Source organism: Spinacia oleracea, chromosome 3, assembly GCF_020520425.1.
Source record: "Spinacia oleracea cultivar Varoflay chromosome 3, BTI_SOV_V1, whole genome shotgun sequence".
Lineage (NCBI taxonomy): Eukaryota > Viridiplantae > Streptophyta > Magnoliopsida > Caryophyllales > Amaranthaceae > Spinacia > Spinacia oleracea.
Window position 1 is genome coordinate 145,859,520 of NC_079489.1, and position 16,554 is coordinate 145,876,073.

The window sequence follows — 16,554 nt, forward strand, 5'->3', positions numbered from 1 at the left end:
GCGCTTGTATTATTTGTTCTTTCTTGTTGTACTGTTTGTTCTTTCATATTGTTTTTTAAATTCATCATAAAATTGTTCATAATTGTTGTATTGTTTGTTCTTTCTTCTGGAATTTTATGTTCTTTTTTATATTGTTTGTTCTTTTTTGTTGAATTATTTGTTCTTTATTCTTTATTTGTTTGTTCATAATAATCATTTGGTTAATGTTCGTAATGAAATTAAACTCTTCATTGATCTTTTATGGTTTTACAAGCGCTTGTATTGTTTGTTCTTTCTTTTGTATTGTTTGTTCTTTCTTATTGTACTATTTTTTCTTTCATGTTGCTTTTTAAAATTCATCATAAAACTGTTCATAATTGTTGTATTGTTTGTTCTTTTCTTCTGAAATTTTATGTTTTTTTTTATATTGTTTGTTCTTTTTTGTTGAATTGTTTGGTCTTTCTTGTTTATTTATATGTTCATGATAATCATATAGTTAATGTTCATAATGAATTTGTTCATACTTTTTGTTTTATTTGTTCATACCTTTTGTATTCTTAGTTCTTTCTTGTTCTATTACTGAGCATCTTATAAACCCTTGTATCTTTTTAACCTATTTGTTTTCTTTGCATGCTCATCATTTTAAAATCAGTAAATGTTCATTTTTAAATTAGTTGTATCATCATATCAAATTACTTACTGTTTTCATTTTCAGCCTCCAACGATGAGGATATCGAAACCGTGAAAGTCAAATATTGTGTTCAAATCACACTTCATACACACAGTCAAAATTATAAGAACTCGAGACTACATCAAAAGCAAGATTCAAGATTGAAGATATAGAAAAATAAGTGGATGCTTTCTACCAATATTTTGTAATTCAAATACAAACTTACATAGGCAATGTCTAAAATATTCAATTTTTTGGTAAAAGATGTTATTTGACATGTTTTATTTGCTCATATATGTAAATATATGTTCAAAGTAATAATAAAATAATGCAATAACTAAGTTCATTTAAAAATTAGTAACGACTCATTTCACAATCAGTAGATAAATGTTCATTTCTAAATGGTTGAATAAATGAGGATTGCCAAATAATTAGATAAATGTTCATATTCGAATGAGTAGATAAATGTTCATTTCCAAATAAATAAATAAATGTTCATTTACAAAATAGTAAATGTTTATTTCCAAATAAATACATAAATGTTCATTTATGAAGTAGTAAATGTTCGTTTTAGATGGGGGGTGCAGCCAACTCTGACTGTACCCGGGTACAACCAAAAATTTGCGGATTGGTCAATCCTACATTTTGATCAGGTCTAATTGAGACCCAAGCCAGCTAAAACTCAATTGTAATTGAGTGAAGATTAGAGATGGCAATGTGTAGGATCTGGACCGGATCCTACTAGATCCAGATCCATTTTCCACACATGGAACCAGTTTCAGGTCCGTATCCGAAGATCTAAAATTTTTGGATCCAGATCTGCGGGTAGGATCTGGATCCACATATACTTTTTTTTTCCTTCAAAAATAATATTTTTATGCTACTTTTACAAAAAAAAAAAAAAAAGCTTTCAGCGTTTGATGCAAAATATATTCTAACGGAATAAAGAAAATAAATATCAAAATTATGAAAAAAAATCAAACTCGTATGATTTTATACATATTTTTTACGGGTATTCCATGAAATATCCCCGAGTTTTGCCTTAATTCACCAAATGCCCATCAAGTTCTAATAATTCACCAAATACCCCTCACAAATGACTTGATACCCCAAATACCCCTTCATGACGTCATCATCCTCAATTAACTCAATTACCATCTAATTAACCCAGCCATTTACCCATTTTTCCTAATTAACCCATTTTTCCTAATTAACCCACCTTCTTCCTCTCACTTCTTCCGCCACCACCCCTTCTTCCTCTCCCTTCTTCTGCCACCACATCACCCTCGATTTCTCCCTCCTCGACCCCATCACCGCCGCCACCACCTCGCCCCCATTTACCATTGAAGCCCCTCGCCTTTTCCTCCTCCCGTACGCCCTCCCTCCTACATTACCACCACTGCCGCCACTCATCATCATCACCTGATCTCCTCCTCCGACAACACCAACACCACCAGCCTCTTCTTGGTGGTGGTGGTTGTTGTTGAGGGGACCAACTGATGTCGGGAGGGAGAATTGAAGAGAACAAGCGTTGCCACCCACCTCAAGGATTTCCTTGGTTTCCCCCCTTATGAACAAGCGCCGCCTTCATCGAACCCAGAACCACAACCAAAATCGACGCCGGAAGAATCAAAGAGAACAACCGTCGTCGTCGTCGTCAAACCTAGAACCACAAAAAACAGCCGAAAACGACGCCGGAAGAGTCGAAGAGAACAACCCACAAGAACGAAGTTGGATTCTCTTTCCTCCATCAATCCCACACTCAATTTCCTCAATAAAAAACACCTGTTTTTCGCACAAACCCCCTTTCATTTTCAGCAAAATTATCCATGTTCTTCACCCATTTCTTCAATGCTCGATTTTGGGTATTATTAATCTTCACCCGATTTTTTGTATGTTGGGATTGCAATTGATGGGTGTGAATTAGCCGTAAATAGAAGAAGGAAGGGGGGAGAGAGAAAGAGCTGGGAAGGTCAGGGAAGAAGGAAGGTGGTGGTAATGGAGTAGGAGAGAGAGTGAAGAAGGGGGGCTGCCATGGAAATCCCTGAGGTGGGTGGTGGGTTAATGGAAGAAGGAAGGGGAGTGAGAAAAGAAAAAGAAATGGGTTGGTTAATGGGTGGGTTAATAGGTGGGTAATTAGGGATTAGGGATTAAGTGAGTAATTAGATCGTAATTGGTTGAATATGAGGATGATGACGTCATGGAGGGGTATTTGGGGTATTAAGTCAGTTGTGAGGGGTATTTGGTGAATTATTGGAACTTGATGGGCAATTGGTGAATTAAGACAAAACTCGGGGGTATTTCATAAAATATCCGTATTTTTTTATTACAAATAAAAATTTTATTTTAAAATATATCAATGGGTAGGATCTGGGCCGGATCTGGATCTCAAAAACGAGATCCAGATCCTATCTGCCACAAATGGATCCAGATCCGCAGGGTCCAAAATTTGAAGATCCAAATCCTGTAAAACGGATCTAGATCCACCGAATCTGGACAGGGTCCAGCTCCATTGCCATCTCTAGTGAAGATACTTTAAAAAGTTCGAGTATAAAATTTAGAACTAAAAGACATTACAACCCTGAAAATCAGAATTGACCATATTGAATCTGACTACATATACGAATTTGACAAGAGAAGTCATTCTCTTCCCTTCTCTAGTTCAATTTCCACTTAGGCTCCGTTTGGTAAGGCGTAAAACGGTTTCATTGTAAAACAATTTTCCAAAAAACATTTTTCAATGGAAAACACAATTCCAAACTAGTTTTCCTTTGTTTGGTACATTAAAGAAAATGAGAGAAGATGGTGAAGATTGAGGGGAAGAAAGGAGAGGGAGGTAACGAGGAAAGAAGGAAAAGTGGTTTCCCTCCCTTTCAAATGGAAAAGGGTTTTCCACCTTTGAGGGAGTCATGGAAAATTGTTTTCCACCCCTTACCCAACCAAACAACGTAAAATAATTGAAAGAGGAAAAATCGTTTTCCATACAAACGTTTTACATTCTATCAAACGGAGCTTTATTCAAACAAACAAAGTACTAAAGTAACCGATTATCTTTGCTTTTTGCAAGCATAGACTATCATATATATTAAAGTCTCAAATATATTAAAGTCTCATGTCAAACTCACTAATTGGACGAAGCTCTCTTCCTATTTTCCTAGAGTCGATGAAGAATCTTGAAAAAAAAATCCCTCGGTTAAGAGAAATTCAATCTTAAAAGAGAAGAAAAGCAGTATGAGTGAAGCTAATGGAACTTTATGGGTAATAATCATTAGACATCATATTTATAATTGATGTTATCTAAAGCCAAAGCAAAAGACATCAAAAACAATCTTGAAATAAAGCATCTGCCCAATTTGTAGCCTATCCTTTCTTTGACTTCATCATCCCCATCCACCTCATTTCTTCCCATTATGGTTTTACCGTTGATTTCTGTCATACTGTATACTACTCTTCCGGTTTAATTTAGTTGAAACGCTTTAACTTTTATAATATTTATATCGGAGTAATCGTTTTGATAATATTTAATGATTTAAACCTAAGAAAAAAAATATAGTCTTGTATGTAGGGGCGGAGTCAAGAGGAGCCGGGTAGCCCATGGCCCCCCTATGGCGAAAAATAATTCTTAAATGCTGCAGTTATGAACACAAGTCAGTGGCGGTGCCAGGATTTTCTCATTAAGGGTTCGAAATCCTCTGACGCATATAATAAAATATTAATCCAAAATCCAAAATTCAAATTACAACTAATAATTCGTGGGGCCCATATTCTTTTACAATAATATTAAAAAAAATTACAATTGAACTCGACGAGTTTTCATATTTTGAAAGCGATCTATTACATCATCATCCTTAACTAGAAAAAAAAGATCTTTCTCAATAAATGTTACTAAACTATCATTCAATAAATGTTACTAAACTGTCACTCAATAAATGTTACTAAACTGTCAAGTGGCCTTGAATTTGGGGATGAACAAGCAGATGATTTTTGTGACTTTGAAATATGATTTTTCCAAAAATGTTCTATACCCTTCATCTTGTATCAACAAAATCAACCTATAATTCAAAATCATATATTTCAATTTAGCAATTACAACACAATTACACAATATTTAAAGTTCAAACCCTAACTTAATTCATCTATTCACGAATTGAACATTGAAATTGAACATTCATAAATTCATTTCACGCATTCATTTATTGTTGAATTGTTCAAACAATTTTAATTTGCATAAGTAAGGAAATTAATTATTAATGAGTAGAGTTTATTAGTTTATACTTTATACCTTTGGGGGGAGACGAGAGAAGCCGAGTAGCCGACTGCCCGAGTTGCCGCCGGCGCTGACCAGTGACCACAGTCCACAGACCACCTTGCCCGGGTTTCCGCTGCGCAGCCGCCTCGACCGAAGCCCGAGCCACCGATAAGAGAGGAGAGGAGAGGAGCTGAGGGGAGGGGAGAGGAGAGTTAGGGTTTTAGATTTGAATTGGGGGTTGTTACTGTGAGAGTGTGAGTGTCGTGGACTCGTGGGCTGCTTGCCTGCTTTAGAAACCAAAAAAAAAAAAAAAAACAATTCAACAGGAGAGCCGAAAAAAGGGTATAGGGAGTCGAACCCCTGACCTTTGATTTAATAACTTAAGCAAAAACCGCTGCAGCGCCAGTGATGTTTGTGTCATATTGGGCTTTCACTATTACTTAACCCGTTTTTTTTTTCCCTTTAAATCTGCCTGATTTTTTTTTTCGCTAGTAAGGGTTCAGTTGAACCCACTGAACCCTTACTAGCACCGCCACTGACACAAGTCAGTAGTAGTTGAGATGGTAATCCTAAACTTATAGGAAAATTGTTAGGTTATGATACATATGACAATTCATAAATCATGCGGAAAAACCATAAACCCAGGAATACATATTATTTACACATAATCATATAGCATAGAATAGATGCATACTCTTTGTTGCGTGCCTTCCCTAGCTGCGCCCGAACCGAACAAGAACAAGTCTTTAGGACTCCAAGTGTCGTCCCTCCGTAGATAGTCCACAGCACGTCCGGATCCGCCTTAAGATTGACCAACTAGAATCGCCCTTAAGGTACTATTATTTTCGGCACTTTATAGGCAAATGTGTGACTGAATTTTTTTTCTCAAAAACTCACTTAGAATACTTTGAAACTTGTGTTATAAATTGTGAGCCCTAGCCTCATATTTATAGCGGTATGGAAAGGGAATCGAAATCCTATTCAGATACAAATTAATCAAACCTAGAATCCTACAAGAACTCTAATTTAATTAATTTATCAAATAGAATTAGGAATTTAATCATTAACCGAAATCTGCATGTTTTAGGAAACGTGCACGAACACAAACACTTGCACACACACGCACGACAGCCACGATGGGCCTCATGCGTGCGCGCGAGCAGCAGCCCACTCAGCGCCCGCGCGCGCTGCGCGCTGCGCGCGCTGTGCGCGCTGTGCGCTGCGCGCGCTGTGCGCGCTGTGCGCTGCGCGCAGCCTGCTGGGCCTGGCCTTGCTGTTTGTGCGGCGCGCTTGGCTTGCTGGGCGATGGCCTGGCTTCGTGCTGGGCCTCGTCCGGCAGGCCTCGTCCAATGCTTATTCGTACGATGCGCTTCCGATTAAATTTTCCGATTCCGGAATTCATTTCCGATACGAACAATATTTAATATTTCCGATTCCGGAATTAATTTCCGTTTCGAACAAATATTTAATATTTCCGTTTCCGGAATTATTTTCCGATTCCGGTAATATTTCCGATTCTGACAATATTTCCGTTTCCGGCAATATTTCCGATTCTGGCAATATTTCCATTTCCGATAATATTTTCCGATACGTACCATGTTTCCGTTTCCGGCAACATCTACGACTTGGATAATATTTATATTTCCGATACGATCCATATTTCCGTTTCCGGCAATATCATCGTTTCCGGAGTATTCATTTCTTGCCTGTGACGATCTTAGCTCCCACTGAAACCAAGATCCGTCGGTTCCGAATATTCATAGATGGAGTATTTAATGCTATTAAATACTTGATCCGTTTACGTACTATTTGTGTGACCCTACGGGTTCAGTCAAGAGTAAGCTGTGGATTAATATCATTAATTCCACTTGAACTGAAGCGGCCTCTAGCTAGGCATTCAGCTCACTTGATCTCACTGAATTATTAACTTGTTAATTAATACTGAACCGCATTTATTAGACTTAACATAGAATGCATACTTGGACCAAGGGCATTATTTCCTTCAGTCTCCCACTTGTCCTTAGGGACAACTGTGCATTTCCTAATTCCTTTGTCGCTCGATGCTTGCTCTTGAACATAAGGTAAGAGTTGTCATCCTTATTATGTCCAGAGGTGTTCCTCGGTTTCAGAGTTCAACTGATCAAATAAACAGATAATCATAGCCTATGATTCATCCGAGCACGGCCATGCATTTCACAGTTTCTAGCTCTCCGAGTGGCCTTGTACAACTTTTAAGCATCTCATCCCGATTTATGGGAGGACAATCCCAATCTTGCGATCTTGAGATTAGACTTCGTTTGATAGGTGATTACATGAGCGTTGCCTTTATAGCCTCCTTTTACGGTGCGACGGTTGGTCAACGTCAAAGCAACCAGTTCTCAAACAAGTAATCTCAAATCACTCAGGTATTGAGGATTTAGTGTCTAATAATTTTAATGAAATTTACTTATGACAGATTTTCATCTCTTACAGTAAAGTTTCATAGGTCTTGTCCGATACTAGTCTTCCCAAAGTAAGTATCTATGCAAATGATTATGACATTGCCATGTCCACATAGTTCAAGAAACAGAACTACTAGTCATTTTGCATTCTAGTCGTCTAACGTTTTCTATGCGTCCAATTTTATAGAAAACTCCGACTAGGGACCATTTTCAACCTTTGACATTCAAGTTCACTTGATAGACATTTCTTAGTCACAGGACTGGTCCTGACAGTCTATCTTGAATATTTCGTCAAATTTGAAGGGACTCATCATTTAATACTAAACCAAGATTAAATGGAATATGAAAATACATTTCATATATGATAAATGTTCAACCCCAATGTTTTACAACCATGGGCCTCAAACCCATTTTCTAAAACAATTCATGGAATTCAAAGCTATGCTTGATTTCCAGTGCGACAATGTGAGTGTTGCTTCTCACTTGTTGCATAGGTTTAGTTATCATGCTTTGCCAATCTTAACATCCTTTTCATCGAATGTTCTTTGAGATATGATGATAAGATCTTTTCGAGTTTGTTTATTATGTGATCTAGTCTTTCTTACTACATTAGTGGTTCTACGCATTTTGCAATGAAGAACCATTAAGTTAGCAGACGTTTTTCTTGCTTCAAGAGTGGTTCCACGCATTTTTCAATGAAGAACCATCAAGCCAGCAGATAGGTGATCTACCCAAGTTCAGTGAAGAACTTTAAACAACCCTGTTTTATTGCTTCTTAGGCAATAATTACTTTTACTTCAACTGCATAGGTTGCTAGTGATGCTTTGTTTGGATTTACCTATCCAAGCAGTTCATAGATATGTGGAAGACTCTCCAACTATATCTTAGAACATAGAAATTAATATTTTAATTTCCCACGCAACAACTCATGGTCTCCAATCCATGTTGCCATTTCAAAACACGATGCTCTATAGCTCGTCCTTATCAATGGTTAACTCCAAAGGGTCTTGCTTGATCCTTTGCCAGTGTTTATGCGTGTAGCATCAATATTTAGCGTATCTTTATTTCCTTGAATCAAGAACTATTCCTATGTACCTTTTCAAGTACCATAAGTATTCTTGGTCTCAATCTAGTTGATCTTCACTTAGATCAATAGAGATTGGTATATGTTCGTCATGCCTAAAGTCATACGATACGTTTTTGGCGATCCTCATATTATATCATACATGATAAATTCTTTTGCAGAATAATTCCCAATTGAATTCTATTCATGTAACTTTAGCTCATTCAATTTTAGTAGATACTGAATCCAGCTAAATTCTTTGACATATAATATAGGTTAAGAATCTCATTTAGACTCTTTGATGTTTAACTTAGTAAATGCTTATACATAGTTCAAACATTCTTTACTTAGATTTATTCACATGGGTCGAATATCTCCAATGGAGACTTTCGTGTTTGATTTAGTAAATGCCATTACTTAATCTAAAACAATATTATAAGATCTTTGTAAATAGATCTTAATACCCAATATGTACTAAGTTTCGCCATGGTCCATCATTGATGAATAATTTCAAATCTAAGTCATTAGCATTTGAATGTTATTTCACAATAGAGAGATATGTGTGTGATACACATAGGACCAAATAAGTTTTTATGTACTCCCACTAAACTTCTTATACATCTATAAGAATCATGTACATTTTATGAAACTAAAATACTTATTAGCTTCACTAAAATACAGTTCCAACTCCCAATTGCTTGCTTAAATCTGTACTTAGATTTTATAAGCTAGCTTTCTCTTTCAAGCATTTATTTGGATCCACAAATCCTATGACATACCATGTACATAGTTTATTCCAACATTTGATTGAGGAATACGTTTTGTCATCCAATTGCTATATGTACCAATATGCAATCATTGCTTGAATTATAGACTTGAGCATTACGATTATGCATGAGGTTTCAACACAATTTACACCATGAATTTGCTTGTAACCTTTAGCAACTAATCTAGCTTTGTGTGTGAACACAATTCCATGTTTGATGGTTTTTATCCTTAAAACAAACTTGCAACCAATAGGTGTGAACCCATTCTTGCAAATCAACAAAATTTCAATTTTGTCATCAAAACATTGAGTATGTTTTATGGCCTCTAACCATTTAAAACATTTGAGTCTATATATGGCCTCTAACCATTTTAGGGCATCTAGGTTTCGTCATAGCTTTCTTACAAGTCACAAACTCATTAATCTACATGATAATAGTTTGACTGCAAGTTGTAGGTTTCTTCACTATTTAATAGAAGAATCTCATAGTTTCATTGACCTGATCTCTATGTTTCTTTACTATCTAATAGAAGAATCTCATAGTTTCAGTGACTTGAATTCTATGCCTACTTGGGTATAGAACATCAAACATTAGAATATCAATAGCCACTTAAAGTCCTTTGAATATTCTGTTCTCCTTGAAGCACTTGTAAAGTCTTCTAAGAGATGTCTATTCTTTAAAGCCACTTCTAAAGTTTTAAAGAATAAGTTCGGATTTTCTGAAGCACTTCGAAAAGCCTCCGGAATGTCCGTTTATGTTTGTTGTTCGCCTCGAAAACTTTCGAGGTCTATTTTCTCCCACTTGTCATTTTGGAAACGAATCTCCAAAAGGACATTATTTCGAGCAAACAAACATTATGTTCTCAAAAATTCGTGGTAGAAACAATACCCTTGTGTCTCATTTGAATAAATCACAATGAAACATATATCTATTCTTGGGCCTTAGTTTGTTGAATAACAAACACTAAGCTCCCACTGAGTTTAGGAACTCTTTAGATATATTATAAAAAGATATTCTGAAATTACTTTTCAATAGCTTTGACGAATTTGGTTTAGTTTGGTGGTAGTTGAGCATTTTGTTTTAGAAATTATAGGAAAAGTCTTTATGATTCATCATTGATCGAATCAAGTACTAATTGACTTCGATCATTCCAACGTAGATATGCCATATCTTATGGAGCTAGATTGTGAAATTACAACACACAATCATTGATGATCATATTTGGTCTCAAGTAATCATCAACATGATCTAACCTAGATCTTTATGATTTCTTGCCAAGTGGATTTTATACTTCTGAATCTTTGAACTAGCCAAACAGATTCAACTTATATCACATTTGAGTAAATATACCTATATTCACTCGAATCCATGTGAAATAATAAAGTCATAAAATCTTTCTTTAGCTTTGAACTCTATTGTCTAGGCGTTCTAACAATAGTTCATATCTTTTGTTACTTTCAACAAGTAAGACTAGTTGTCTTAAATTGATCTAGAAATCAATGAACTTTCAAAAGTCCATTAAAATAGAGCTTTTGAATGTTAACTTGTTGATATAGTCTAAGTAACAATGCCAAAGATTAGTGGAACTCAAATCAAGGGGTTGATTTGAACCTAGTAAAGTTCTTTAAAGAGTTGTTTGTTTTAATCAAGCATATTGACTCATTCCGTAAATTCAAATAAACAAACAAACAAGCATTTTTTTGTTCTTCTGAATGTGAGTCTTTCTGTGTTTGAAGCAGAAATTTAGGTATGCTGATTATGGAACAAAATAGCCATTTAGTTCCAGCCTTTGAAAGGACTTAAAACAAACTAGATGACCCTACAATTAATGTAGCAATGCCATGCTTCATTTCCCACTTGTAGGTCATTAGTGTATCCTAGCTTCCATTGTTTGAGTTATTACCGAAGTAAGAACCTCAAGCGGTATATGATACCAAGGAAGTTTGATTGCTAGGTCACTTCTCTTTAAACATAAATTTATAGGTAGAAACGGAATCGTAAATTCCTTTCATTTGTTCCTCGTTTTCCTATTTCTTGTACCCTTTCTTATAGTCTTATTGAATTCTTTAGTGTTGACTTTTATACTTTGTTAGACATGTCCAATGTCACCAACAAGGTTCTTTACCATTTTGATTTATGTTGAATATTTTGTTTCAACTAGATGATCTTACCAGAAGCTTCTAAAGTTCTCTAAGCATCGATCTATTCGAATGTCTAGGGACTAGACTCATTCGAGAATTAAATGGACAAAGATATTAGGTTGTTAACCATTGGTAAAGCTGAGCGTATTAAACTCAATGCTTTATGATCTCAAAACTACAGTGTATTTTGAATTCACAAGCACCAATAGGTTTGCTATTCAATTTTGATATTCGAAAACAACCATAAAAGTCGATATAAGAAACGTACATTTTAAATTGCTCACTTTCTCTCTTTTCCGTGAATCGTTCTTGGATTCACTACCAATCGAGGAAATTTACTGTTACCTTTCTAAAAGGATTTATTGCAGTGCAAGATATTTAATTATAAACAATAATTAAAACATACATTGAAGCATGCAAAGTCTAAACATTTATCATGAATAATAACTTGAAATTAAAGCAACCATGCAATTCAAACAAGTTATTAGCATTTTATTCGATTTTATTGTTCCGGCAGGTGTGAATAAAATGATTCCAAGATCCTAAAATCATTGAAGAACTAAGCACAGTTTGTCGACTTAATCCTAAAACATTTTAGGTAAGCAAAAGCCTTTTGCTAATAGTCTAGAAACTACTCTTGGTTGATAGGTACGTCTAAGAACTTATTAGGTAAACCTATCGATTTTGCCACGACATAAAAGGACTCCTTACTTATATCGTTGAGTTTCACCAAAACTAACGTGTACTCACAATTATTTGTGTACCTTGCCCCTTTAGGACCAATAAGTAACACCTCGCTGAGCGAAAACTATTACTAGATTGATGTAAAGGATATCCAAGCAAGTGTATATTTTGGCATGGCACCTTATAACTCAATTTTTAAGTTTGGAACTTAAGGCTCTTACTATGTTGGTTAGATTTTAAGTGAACTAAAATCCTTAATCATGCAACATAATCAAGCTTTTGATCTCATGCATTTTAAGACATATTTAAAACAATAAATAACTTAAAACATGCATAAGATATTTGTGATCTAGTATGGCCCGACTTCATCTTGAAACTTTGACTTCAAAGTCCGTCTTGAAAATCTCCGTGGGAGGCACCATTTTCTTCAAATAGGATAAGCTATAACTAATTACAACTATTTGATGGTTCGCAGACCATATTTGAATTGAAAAATAACTTTGGTACTTTAGACCAATTACATTCAAATTAATGGTACGCAGACCATATTTTCTATCCTATTTGGGCCATACTAGTCACTTCATAACCTGCAAAACAGTACATATACAATATATACCATTCACCCATTCATTATCATGAATGGCCCACATAGCTGGTTAGTAAAACACATTATGCATCACGTAAACATTTGCAGCAATTAATCAAGGGCACCAATAATCTACCAATTATTCAGTCCTTATTAATTCTAATCAAGTTGTTTTAACCTTAAGGATTTGTAGACCTAATCAAGAGTTTATGACTAAAAAGCGCTCCCACTTAAACCAATAAATTCATATGCTTTACCAATTTTAAACATAAAAATGTATTTCTAGTCTAACCGGAAACATACAAATTTAATTAAAATTTAAAGCTCATATAAATTTATAATTGAATCCAAAAATTTAATTTAATTTCAGTCGTATTTAAATTAATTCATGATTTTAATTTTAGTAAAATAATTAGAATAAATAACATTTATTATAATTATAATATTCAAAATTAAAATCCAAGAAAATAATTCAAATTATTAATTTTAAAATTAATTAAAATTTCGTGAACTGAAATTTTCAAATTAAACATTCAAAACGATCTAATCGTAACGCAAACACCCTACGCGTTGCACGCCCATGGGCCGTACGCACACAGCCATTGCTGGCCATGTGCGCGCAGCCCATGCGCTCGTCGCATAGCTGCTGCATCCCTATCGCAAGCCTCCGCACGCATTGGTGCTCGCTGCGCGCGCCAGTGCTCATCGCACGCGGGCTATCGCTCGCAGTGCGCGCGCGACATCGCTCGCTGGGCGCGCGACATCGCTCGCTGGGCGCGCGACATCGCTCGCTGTGCGCGCGAGCCATCGCTCGCTGGGGCGCGACATCGCTCGCTGGGCGGGCGACATCGCTCGCTGTGCGCGCGAGTAATGCTGGGCGCAGCGCTCGTGGCACGCGAGCTTGCGCTCGCTGCGCGCGAGGCTGCGCGCTCTTGTGCGAGGCAGCGCGCGTTGTGGCGTAGCTCGCTTGCTGCCCACACGCGACTGCCTTGGCTCGCTCTTCGCCCATGCCCATTCGTTCATTGCTCGTGGCACACGACACAAGGCAGGGCTGCTGCCTTGTGCTCGTGCACTACGCCTTTGCTCATTGCATTCGTGCCGCACGGGCGACGAGCTCCCTTGCTCGTCGTCGCATGCCCGCATTATACAACACCCCTTAAGGGTAACACGAAGCGTCCATTGCTTTGTGCGTGCAAGTTATATGAACGAATCGCATAAAAAATTTAAAATTTATAAAATTAATGACAAATTAATAAATATTATTAATTTCATAATTTTAGGGCGAAAAATCGAAAATTTATTATCCAATTGATTTCCGATTGTTATGGATTCAAGTCTAGGTCATAAAAATTTAAAATTTATCATAAATTTACAATTTTTATGGTGGTTTTTAATCATAGGTTTCTAATTAAATTACAATTAATTATGAAAATCAAATTAATTCTAAATTATTCTAATTTTCAACAAATTAATCATAATTACAAATTAGATTGCATAATTAACAAGACTAGGCATTCAAACTTGTTAAATGTATGCAGTAGGTCAATCAAAAATTCAAGATTTATCAACAAGAATCGCAAATATTTAATTTAACATCTTAAATTTACGAAATTTTGCATTCGAAAAACTAAAACCTTCGAAAAGTCATAGTTAGGCTTCGAATTTGAGAATTCTGGGTTCGGCAGAAAAATACTATTTTTGTCAAAATTTTAGAATGCCTTTTACATGCGGAATTGACACAAAAATCACTCAATTCGGATGAGTAACGAAGAAACTGCCGAAAAACTGCGTACGTATAATTAAATAAACGCAATTTGCAATTAATTAACAATTACGAAAATTAATCACCCCTTTTAATTCTTGCAAATTTGTAATATTTAACCATGTTCATGCAATTTAGATTATGAAAATAATAAGGGGCTCGTGATACCACTGTTAGGTTATGATACATATGACAATTCATAAATCATGCGGAAAAACCATAAACCCAGGAATACATATTATTTACACATAATCATATAGCATAGAATAGATGCATACTCTTTGTTGCGTGCCTTCCCTAGCTGCGCCCGAACCGAACAAGAACAAGTCTTTAGGACTCCAAGTGTCGTCCCTCCGTAGATAGTCCACAGCACGTCCGGATCCGCCTTAAGATTGACCAACTAGAATCGCCCTTAAGGTACTATTATTTTCGGCACTTTATAGGCAAATGTGTGACTGAATTTTTTTTCTCAAAAACTCACTTAGAATACTTTGAAACTTGTGTTATAAATTGTGAGCCCTAGCCTCATATTTATAGCGGTATGGAAAGGGAATCGAAATCCTATTCAGATACAAATTAATCAAACCTAGAATCCTACAAGAACTCTAATTTAATTAATTTATCAAATAGAATTAGGAATTTAATCATTAACCGAACTCTGCATGTTTTAGGAAACGTGCACGAACACAAACACTTGCACACACACGCACGACAGCCACGATGGGCCTCATGCGTGCGCGCGAGCAGCAGCCCACTCAGCGCCCGCGTGCGCTGCGCGCTGCGCGCGCTGTGCGCGCTGTGCGCTGCGCGTGCTGTGCGCGCTGCGCGCAGCCTGCTGGGCCTGGCCTTGCTGTTTGTGCGGCGCGCTTGGCTTGCTGGGCGATGGCCTGGCTTCGTGCTGGGCCTCGTCCGGCAGGCCTCGTCCGATGCTTATTCGTACGATGCGCTTCCGATTAAATTTTCCGATTCCGGAATTCATTTCCGATACGAACAATATTTAATATTTCCGATTCCGGAATTAATTTCCGTTTCGAACAAATATTTAATATTTCCGTTTCCGGAATTATTTTCCGATTCCGGTAATATTTCCGATTCTGACAATATTTCCGTTTCCGGCAATATTTCCGATTCTGGCAATATTTCCATTTCCGATAATATTTTCCGATACGTACCATGTTTCCGTTTCCGGCAACATCTACGACTTGGATAATATTTATATTTCCGATACGATCCATATTTCCGTTTCCGGCAATATCATCGTTTCCGGAGTATTCATTTCTTGCCTGTGACGATCTTAGCTCCCACTGAAACCAAGATCCGTCGGTTCCGAATATTCATAGATGGAGTATTTAATGCTATTAAATACTTGATCCGTTTACGTACTATTTGTGTGACCCTACGGGTTCAGTCAAGAGTAAGCTGTGGATTAATATCATTAATTCCACTTGAACTGAAGCGGCCTCTAGCTAGGCATTCAGCTCACTTGATCTCACTGAATTATTAACTTGTTAATTAATACTGAACCGCATTTATTAGACTTAACATAGAATGCATACTTGGACCAAGGGCATTATTTCCTTCAAAAATAAGTCAGGAAAGTATTTTAAAGGTCAAAAAAGGATAAAAGAGTATATTTTGAAACCGCGATATTTTTTTTATTCTCGAAGGGATATGAATAAATTTTGTATATCATATATCGTAGTATATTTGGCCCCCAAATTAAAAATTTCTGAATCTGCCCCTGCTTGTATGATCTAGCTGGTTAGACTAATTAATTTCAACATATAAAGTCAAAATAGTTTTAGGAAGTTTTTATTTTTTATTATTGATAATTAGAGATACTAGTGATTGAGATAACGCGTTGGACCAGTAGGAGAATATAAAAAGGGAAATGTTACAACAAAATAAAAACGGATGAAGTACATACCAAGTATAATGACTATGATATTTTATTTTGTATTGTCACCCCGATTTGATTTGTTAATGTATAAATATATCCAAAAATCTACTCTCACATTCTCAGGAGGAGGTGTGCTTGACTTTAACATGTATCTTAATTTTTTCAATTTTATTTAAAAAAATTCACTTTAATAGTTTAATGTACTTACTATAGTACATTATACATGTATCAATTGGTTTATTGATGTAATAAGATGAGGGCATTGAAACTTTTAGAGAATACGGAGTGTGGAGTACGAAGTATGAACTGATG